We start from the raw sequence: 9661 nt of genomic DNA on the forward strand, positions 1-9661 counted from the left end.
ATGCAAAGCTCCATCAATCCTTCTAAGGACTGGAGTAAGCATCTCAGAGTTGGAATATACGCTTTGATGAGATAATCAAAGTTTTTGGGTTTATACAAAGTTTGTTAGAAACTTGTATTTACAATAAATTGAGTGGGAGCACTACAACATTTCTGATAAATATATGTGAATGACATATTGTTGATCCGAAATGATGTAAAATTTCTGGAAAGCATAAAGGGTTGATTGAAAGGAGTTTTTCAAGGGAAAACCTGGATTAAGTTACTTGAACATTGAGCATCAAGATCTATGAGGATAGATCAAAAACGCTTAATGGTACTTTCAAATGAGCACATACCTTGACATGATCTTGAAGGTGTTCAAGATGGATCAGTCAAAGAAGGAGTTCTTGCCTGAGTTGTAAGGTATGAAGTTAAGACTTAAAGCTCGACCACGGCAGAAGAGAGAGAAAGGACGAAGGTCGTCCCCTATGCTTTAGACGTAGGCTCTACATATGCTATGCTGAGTACCGCACCTGATGTATGCCTTGCCACGTGTCTGGCAAGGGGGTACAAGAGTGATCCAGGAATGGATCATTGGACAGCGGTCAAAATTGTCCTTGGAGTAATAAGGACATGTTTCTCGATTATGGAGGTGATAAAGAGTTCGGATGCAAGCTTTAACACTTATCCGAATGTCTCTGAGTAGCAAACCGGATACGTATAGTGGAGCAACCATTTGGAATAGCACCAAGTGGAGCGTGGAAGCAGCATTTACAATATGACCTAGAGATTTGCAAAGTACATACGGATCTGAATGTTGCAGACCCATTGACTAAAACCTCTCTCACAAGCAAAACATGATCAAACCCCAGAACTCATTGAGTCTTAATCACATGATGATGTGAACTAGTTTAGTGACACTAGTAAACTCTTTGGATGTTGGTCACATGGCGATGTGACCTGTGAGTGTTAATCACATGGCGATGTGAACTAGATTATTGACTCTAGTGCAAGTGGGAGACTGTTTGAAATATGCCCTAGAGGCAATACTAAATTAGTTATTATTATTATATTTCCTTGTTCATGATAATCGTTTATTATCCATGCTATAATTGTATTGATAGGAAACTCAGATACATGTGTGGATACATAGACAACACCATGTCCCTAGTAAGCCTCTAGTTGACTAGCTCGTTGATCAGTAGATGGTTATGGTTTCCTGACCATGGACATTGCATGTCGTTGATAACGGGATCACATCATTAGGAGAATGATGTGATGGATAAGACCCAATCCTAAGCCTAGCACAAAGATTGTGTAGTTCGTATGCTAAAGCTTTTCTAATGTCAAGTATCATTTCCTTAGACCATGAGATTGTGCAACTCCCGGATACCGTAGGAATGGTTTGGGTGTACCAAACGTCACAACGTAACTGGGTGGCTATAAAGGTACACTACGGGTATCTCCGAAAGTGTCTGTTGGGTTGGCACGAATCGATACTAGGATTTGTCACTCCGTGTGACGGAGAGGTATCTCTGGGCCCACTCGGTAGGACATCATCATAATGTGCACAATGTGACCAAGGGGTTGATCATGGGATGATGTGTTGCGAAATGAGTAAAGAGACTTGCCGGTAACGAGATTGAACAAGGTATCGAGATTCCGACGATCGAATCTCGGGCAAGTACTATACCACTAGACAAAGGGAATTGAATACAAGATTGATTGAATCCTCGACATCGTGGTTCATCCGATGAGATCATCGTGGAACATGTGGGAGCCAACATGGGTATCCAGATCCCGCTGTTGGTTATTGGCCGGAGAGTTGTCTCGGTCATGTCTACGTGTCTCCCGAACCCGTAGGGTCTACACACTTAAGGTTCGATGACGTTAGGGTTATAGGGAATAGATGTATGTGGTTACCGTATGTTGTTCGGAGTCCCGGATGAGATCCCGGACGTCACGAGGAGTTCCAGAATGGTCTATAGGTAAAGATTTATATATGGGAAGTCCTGTTTTGGTCACCGAAAAAGGTTCGGGTGCTATCGGTAACGTACCGGGACCACCAGGAGGGTCCCGGGGGTCCACCAGGTGGGGCCATCGGCCCTAGTGTGCTGCATGGGACAAGTGTGGGAGGGGACCAGCCTCATGTGGGCTGGTGTGCCCCCCCACCAGGGCCCAAGGCGCCTAGGGTTTGGGGAGGGGGCGCCTCCACCTTGCTTGGGGTCAAGTTTCCCCCTCTCCCCCCCTTGGCCGCACCCTAGATGGGTTTTGGGGCTGCCGCCACCCCTAGGGAGGGAAACCTAGATGGGAGCGCAGCCCCTCCCCTTGCCATATATATACTTGAGGTATTGGCGGCTGCAAACACATGAGAACCTCTCCCTCTTGGCGCAGCCCTACCTCTCTCCCTCCTCCTCTCCCGCGGTGCTTGGCGAAGCCCTGCAGGATTGCCACGCTCCTCCACCACCACCACGCCATCATGCTGCTGCTAGACGGAGTCTTCCCCAACCTCTCCCTCTCTTCTTGCTGGATCAAGGCATGGGAGACGTCACTGGGCTGCATGTGTGTTGAACGCGGAGGTGCCTTCCATTCGGCACTAGGGTCATCGGTGATTTGGATCACGACGATTACGACTCCATCAACCCCGTTCACTTGAATGCTTCCGCTTAGCGATCTACAAGGGTATGTAGATGCACTCTCCTTCCCTTCGTTGCTAGATTACTCCATAGATTGATCTTGGTGATGCGTAGAAAATTTTGAATTTCTGCTACGTTCCCCAACACCAGCACCATGTGCATCTACCGATGTACTGTGGTCATGCACAGTCTGTTGCAACAAAGAACAAACAACCAAGGAGCATATTTGTGTTGGTCCCAGTTTTGTTATCTTTAGACACCTTTCCCTATGTGAGTGCAGCAAATCTAGTCCTGCTCAAACTCTACAGCCTTGTCCCCCAAAACAAAAGATTAGTTCGTTACAGATGTGCGTATTGCCTTTGTCATTGTTTTCCCTTTTCGACCAACGTAGGTGCTGGATAGCCAATCTGCACTAGTACTTTTGCCCCTTCCTTTCCTCTTTGAACCACGTCCTAGATTTATGCGATACAACTTTCCCCACTACTTCCCCCCATTCCTTTCCTCTTTGAACCACGTCCTAGATTCATGCTATACAACTTTCCCCCTTCATTTCCTCTTTGAACCACGTCCTAGATTCATGCTATATACAACTTTTCCCACTACTTTCCCCCACTCCTTTCCTCTTTGAACCATGTCCTAGATTCATGGTATACATGTAGCTAGAGCAATGGATGCGGAGTACGTAAATTATACCTTAAGGTTCTTGGGGTGTGGTTCGGTGGGTGATGGGACGACGGTGAAGAAGAAGGGGTCGGAGATTCTCCCGCGCCGCCGCTGGGTGAAAGTGAACAGCTGCGCCGGTAGTGGATTCCCTCCCTCGCCGACGGCGACAGTGTTAAGCCTCATTCTCTTCCCAGCGGACGGATCCTGCCGGCTCTTTGAGCAGCAGTGAGGGGAGAGAGAGAGGCCAACGAAGTCTTGTTTAGATCTGGAGAGGGCGAGAGAGTGTGAAGAGAGCAACTACAAGCGTCGATGCTCCAGCGTATATATATATATACTGGAGAGAGAGTGTGAAGCGTGCAAACCATAGAAAACAAGTGCCAAGGCTGCAGCTTATATGTGATGAGGTGATTATACGGTCACTACGAGATCGTATAGCTCCGTATCCATCCATTTTGACCTGCAAAGAATCCTCGTGGCACAAATTATGCTCAAGTGTAGTTATCGAACCCAAGACCTCAAGTTTGATGAGCGAACAAGCTAACCAGCTACACAACCCTCCCGTTATGTTCAACGAGAGGAAAATAACCTTTTATACATTCCTGCATTCGTGTGACAAGCATGCCTTGTTTTTGTGTGTGTGTGTGTGTGTGGGAGTTATTGGGATTTCAATCATAATCGTGTCATGTGGCTTTGGTGGTAAGACTATCCACAGTGGTGCAGAAATAATGCAGCCTTAGTCACCTTACCTCTCTCCACGTAGTACGTTGGGTCCAACCAGTTAGAGGGTGAAACAAACAAATTAATAAGAAAAATTAAAAGCACCAGCGGTGTATCTTACCTCACACATCTCACTGCTGCTCGGGAACACTGTCCAATTGATCCCTCTGTTTGCTCACGTACTATTTTAAGTGAATCCTTATTATAACATGCACACAATTTTGGGCACTTGTATTCGACTTAAGTCAGTGTGCCACCGTATCTCGTATACTTACTACTCCCTCCGTCTAGGTGTAATAAGTCACGTTAGAAGGTGCAACGGGACCAAGGTGCGTGCGTATGCGTGTGTGTGTGTGTGTGTGTGTGTGTGTGTGTGTTTAACAATATGTGTGTGTTAGACAGAGCGACAGATCGACCTACTCCTACAGAGAGATGGTGTGTAGTGTACGATTTTAGCCACGAGAGTCGGTGCATCCTCTCGTTTCTGGGCGTGTCCGGTAGGGACATGCGGACAGCTGGCATGCCCGCTCCTGACCAGCCTGGCCCACCCAAAGCCCCTCTATCGCCCGTGCGCGCTTCCCGCCTGAAACGGTCAGCGCCACTCCAAAGAATCAGTGCCACATTCATGCCCGGGCAGAGCGGACGCGACCTCTCACTGGTGCAAGAGTGATGGTTGCTTCGTCCGTCCAACTTACTGCTGGGTCTATGTGATTTGACGGCTCATTGGTCTTTATTACTGAGGTGGTAGGACTGCTGGATGTCCCACACTTTCGGTGAAAGGAGGTACTACTAGATTACAATTTTCTCCATTCTTACAGCGGAGGAGTGAAAGAGCAGTGAAAACACGCAGGCTCAGTGATTACATGACCCACCTAACACTATCACCGTGCGACACCTAACTCTTTACATAGTACTCCCTCCGTTCCTAAATATTACTAGATGATTCCCCACGTGTTGCCGCGGAACAGCCGTATATCTCTCTGTGCAAAATTATCGATTTCATAGAACTAAAAAAAACTCTATGACCGCATGACAGATATGGTAGCCAAACTAAATAAACTCCCATCATCATTTATATCATCCCACGTAAGGAAAAAAGATCAGCCAACTCCTACTGCATAATGGGATTATATTTTTCTTTTTGACATGTTAATGGGACGTAAAAGCTCACTTACATGCTTGTACTGGTGCATGCTTGCATGCAGACATGTTGATGTGATTTAAAACCCACTCACATGCATGCCACGGTATTTCTACATGCTTGCATGTGGATTAGTGCGGAGCCTCTCAATGTCTAGATCAGACGGCTATTATGAACTGATTTAGTTCATCTAACGGCTACATTAATTTTGATGATCTGGCTCAAGGAGAGGATACAGAATTCCTAGTAGTGGGGGCTAGCTATTACTAGTAGATATGTCTTTGTAGAGATTCCACTAGGTGAACTACATACGAAACAAAATGAATGAATCTACACTTAAAATGCATCTATATACATCCGCATGTGGTTCATGGTGAAATCTCTACAAAGACATATATTTAGGAACGGAGGAAGTACTAGTATAGTATGTACTGTAATTTATCAGCGAGATAAATTTGTACAACGCTATGAAGCTTCCAGCTTCTGTTACATGTATCTTGCGTCCAAGGTTGCCTGTTGCAACATTTCATCAAATACAAAGGAGACTAACATGCATGCTATTGCATCTCAATGATTGACAGATCATAGCAAATATGTACTCTCTCTGTTCCAAAATAAGTGTCTCAACTTTGTGAAAACTTTAGTACAAAGTTGTATTACTACTAATGTTGACACTTATTTTGGAACAGAGGCAGCTAAAGAACAAAACGATCCATGCAGTCCCTAGCCCTTGAACCGTGAACCCTAACCAGGCTTCAATTTGCTGGCAACGTTAGAGCTTCCTAATAAATGAAGTTTGCAACCTTTTGACCATCGGATCATTTTGTGCAGTTTCACCAAAATTGAGATGAGCATTCCTGTGGCAATGAAATTGAGGAAGCGTGATTAGAATAAGATTAATGGGACTAGGTGATGAGACATAAACTCATCACAAATACAGTACGTAGAGGCCGGTAGAGGTATGTGCGGGGCAAAGAAGTAGAGAAATATCCACAGGGAGTGATGTGGGCAGCTGGAGAAGTGGTGTAAGCCGGCTGTAAAGGGACTTGTACCTGAGGGACGTAGCTCAACCTTGAGGAGGGCGACGGGAGGCGGAAACTGCCCACATCGCGGCAGTGAGCAAGGGACGAAGGCAACCTCACCGGCTTTGTGAGAGAGAACGACGGGCACCCCTGACCGGGACGTGCCGATAGTGGGTTTTCGCCGTCGGCGATGGCGACCGCATATACACTAAGCATCCACCCCTTCCCCCAGCGGACATGATCCGCCAGGATGTTAGAGATGTGGCCACAGTCGTTTTGTGCGAGAGAGTGTGAAGAGAGCAACCCCAGCAAGCAACCGTGCAGGCTGGCCCGTCCTGACTATGTATATAGTGGAGCGGTTTCCTTTTCTCTCCATATGAACCTATCATATTGCGTACGTGCCACTGAAGAAAAAAAACTTTATTTATAAATGACACGGCACCTACTACTCGTTCTCCTATAACCTTGCGCTTGGCATCTCCAAAATATTAACCTTGTGATTGGCTCTTCGCCACTTCGGGAAGTCGAGTAATAATGGTAGTGCAATATATATCGTTCTGGCTATATGAGACCGAATGAATTGCTGCACGTCCACCACATGGGCGAGGGTCGAGGGTCGAGGGAGAGTGCTACATACGGAGCAAAATGAGTGAATCTACACTCTAAAATATGTCTATATACATCAGCGTTTGGAGTATGTACTAGTAGTTCATACTGAAATCTACTAAAGGACATATATATTCCAAACAATATGATATAATCTCTATAAGCAAGGTAGTAGGGACGAGGAGTAAACGAAGGGAGTAGTAAATTTTTGTCCTCGTCCTGCGAGCCACCGCGTGCATGGGCGAGGGAGCGGGCATAAGGCGGAGCAAGCTTCACCTCATCCTGCGAGCCACCGCGCCCGTGGGCGGGGGAGATGGCGTGCTAAGCAAGCTTCTCCTCGTTCTGTGAGTTGACGGGACACATCAAAAGTACTCCAGTGTATAGAGCCTTGCCTCTAAGGTAGGCCCCACATGGTTTGCCTCTTCTTTTAATTTAACATAACACGTCAAGTCGCAATTTGTTTTTCACCCGTGGTAGACGATCCTCCCTCCACCAAGTGGACAACGAATACACGTGCCAAATTACCACGTGGGCTGCCTTTTTCATACAGAAATGAGCTCCACCGTGTACCCGCGCGGGTGTGGTTGGGAAAGAGACGGGAGTATGTGCGCCGTGCATGCACCTCTTCTCTTCGTGCACGTCCCCCACCTATGTGTGTGTGTGAGAGAGATACGAACTGCGTTCATGAGTGTTTTTTGTTTTGGGGTGGGGGGTGGGGGTGGGGTGAGGGGTTGATTTCTTGAATTATTTGTGGGAATATGTGTCGATGACATCTCAAACAAAATTTTGCATGCAATGTGTGTGAAATGGAGGCCTATCCATATCATATATAGAGGGTCGGGCAATCCACAAGAAGAGAGGGAGGGGACATAGCTATCGATAGAGTCGAAGAGAGGATCAAATGGGTGGGTGCGAGATCGATGAAGAGAGCCATCGAAATTGTGTGTGTGTGTGTAAGTCAAAGATATAGGGCGACTGGCCTACCGGAACGTTAGAGGGCACATGTCAAGTTTGTGTGTGGCAGGGAGACATGACTAGAGCGCTCGATGTATCGGTGTGTGTGGGGGGCGGGGGGTGGGGGGAGGGGTAGGCAGAGACCTAAATATAGAGGTAGAACGACTCATATATGTGTTGAGAAGGAGAGACCCAGCTATGTCTTAAGGGAGATCGGTCGACACCCATACATAACTGAAGGACGGGAAATATGATGGGTCAGAGAGAGAGAGAGAGAGAGGAGAGAGAGAGGGAGGGAGAGGGGTTGAGTGCTGGATGGGTGATGGAGTTGCTTCTCGAAGATGGTGGGAGAGGCCTACTAGACAAAATGACGGTGGAACTGCAATGTTATCAATAAGAGTGGGGATGTGTTTCTGTGTGTGCCTGTGCGTGATAGATCTGTCGGGACGCATCCATGGATGATGAAGGGGAACCATGTGTTTGGTAAGCAAACCTAACTAGATCGATAGATCAATTGTTGTTTGTCGGAGGAAGGGAGAGACACAACTAATGAGGTAGATCGATCGTCGCGTGGGTAAAAACGAGTTATAAGAACCTAGCTAGCTATATGTATAGCGAGAGATCGGTCGGTGTACGTCCATTTGTTAGAGGCAAATAAGGCCCAATGAGATAGATAGACAGAGAGAATGGAGCTAGGAGGTGGTGCGAGAGGCCCAGCTACTAGCTAGATTGGGGAGGAGTGTGCGGTTGTGAGATCGATGAAAAGAGGGGCGAGAGTTTACACGTGTGTGTGACCGTATGAGAGACACGAGGCAAGGACACATAAAGGAGGAGATTGAAGGTGTGTGTGTATGTTGTAGGCAGGCATCGCTGGAGAGGTTTATCAATCCGTGTGTGTCGGAAAGGAGTTGTGGAGACTCTGGGAGAATGACCTAAAGAAAAAAAATGAATGTGCCCGGTGGATAGAATGCCGAGGGAGGGGAGGGCGAGGAGGGCGTGTGCATGCACGAGAGAAAGTTAGTGGTAGCCACAAAGGTTAGAGGATTGTGTGGGTGTAAGAGACTAACAAATATCATAATTTGATATGAAAGTGGATTCATATATTTGAATAGGAGATCATAGTGTTTTAAACATTGCATGCATGAAGATAGCGGTGATACACGTGCTGTGCACATGTTATACCATAATGTGATAATGCATGGCGTTTGCAACTCACAGCTAAATGCCGAACAATCTAAACCATACTATACATCAAACAATCTCACATTTTATTTGAATTTGTGATAATGTGTGGCGTTTGCAGCTTACAACTAAATATCGAACAATCTAAACAATACTATATATCGAGCATTCTCACATTTTATTTGAATTTGTCGTAATGTGTGGTGTTTGCAACTCACATCTAAATACTTGTAGGCATAGGGGGCGGGGCACCATACATAATGTGATAAACACATTATACATATGAGACATGGTTTATATTATGAGGATCTAGCTAGAGCTAAAAATGTAATGTGATTTGAAATCAAAATAAAGTGGATTCAAAAAATCGAGTTCGAGTTCATATAGTACACATAGTTCATATGTAACTCGAGACTAATCATGTGGTGTGGTTTGAAGATAATACACAAACGATGTTTTAACTTGACAATAATGATGATTGTAGATCTTATTAAAACAGAGAAATGAATTCAAATGCTTTGACTTCACAACAATCATTATTGTAGATCTTATTCAAATAGAGAAACGAATTCAAATTTAGTTCATATTGAAGCGGTAGTATATACGTTTGGAATGCACTAAAACGTTCATTTGAGTAGAAAGTTGCATGCATTATACACGCAACGAAATATTTTAATTGAACATAACATGAATTCAAAGTTTTGAATGACACTTGTAGTGCGCATTGATTTGGTACAATACACGTTAGGCTTGTCCGGA

The sequence above is a fragment of the Triticum aestivum genome, chromosome 7B (genome assembly GCF_018294505.1).
Source record: "Triticum aestivum cultivar Chinese Spring chromosome 7B, IWGSC CS RefSeq v2.1, whole genome shotgun sequence".
In the NCBI taxonomy this organism is placed as follows: Eukaryota; Viridiplantae; Streptophyta; class Magnoliopsida; order Poales; family Poaceae; genus Triticum; species Triticum aestivum.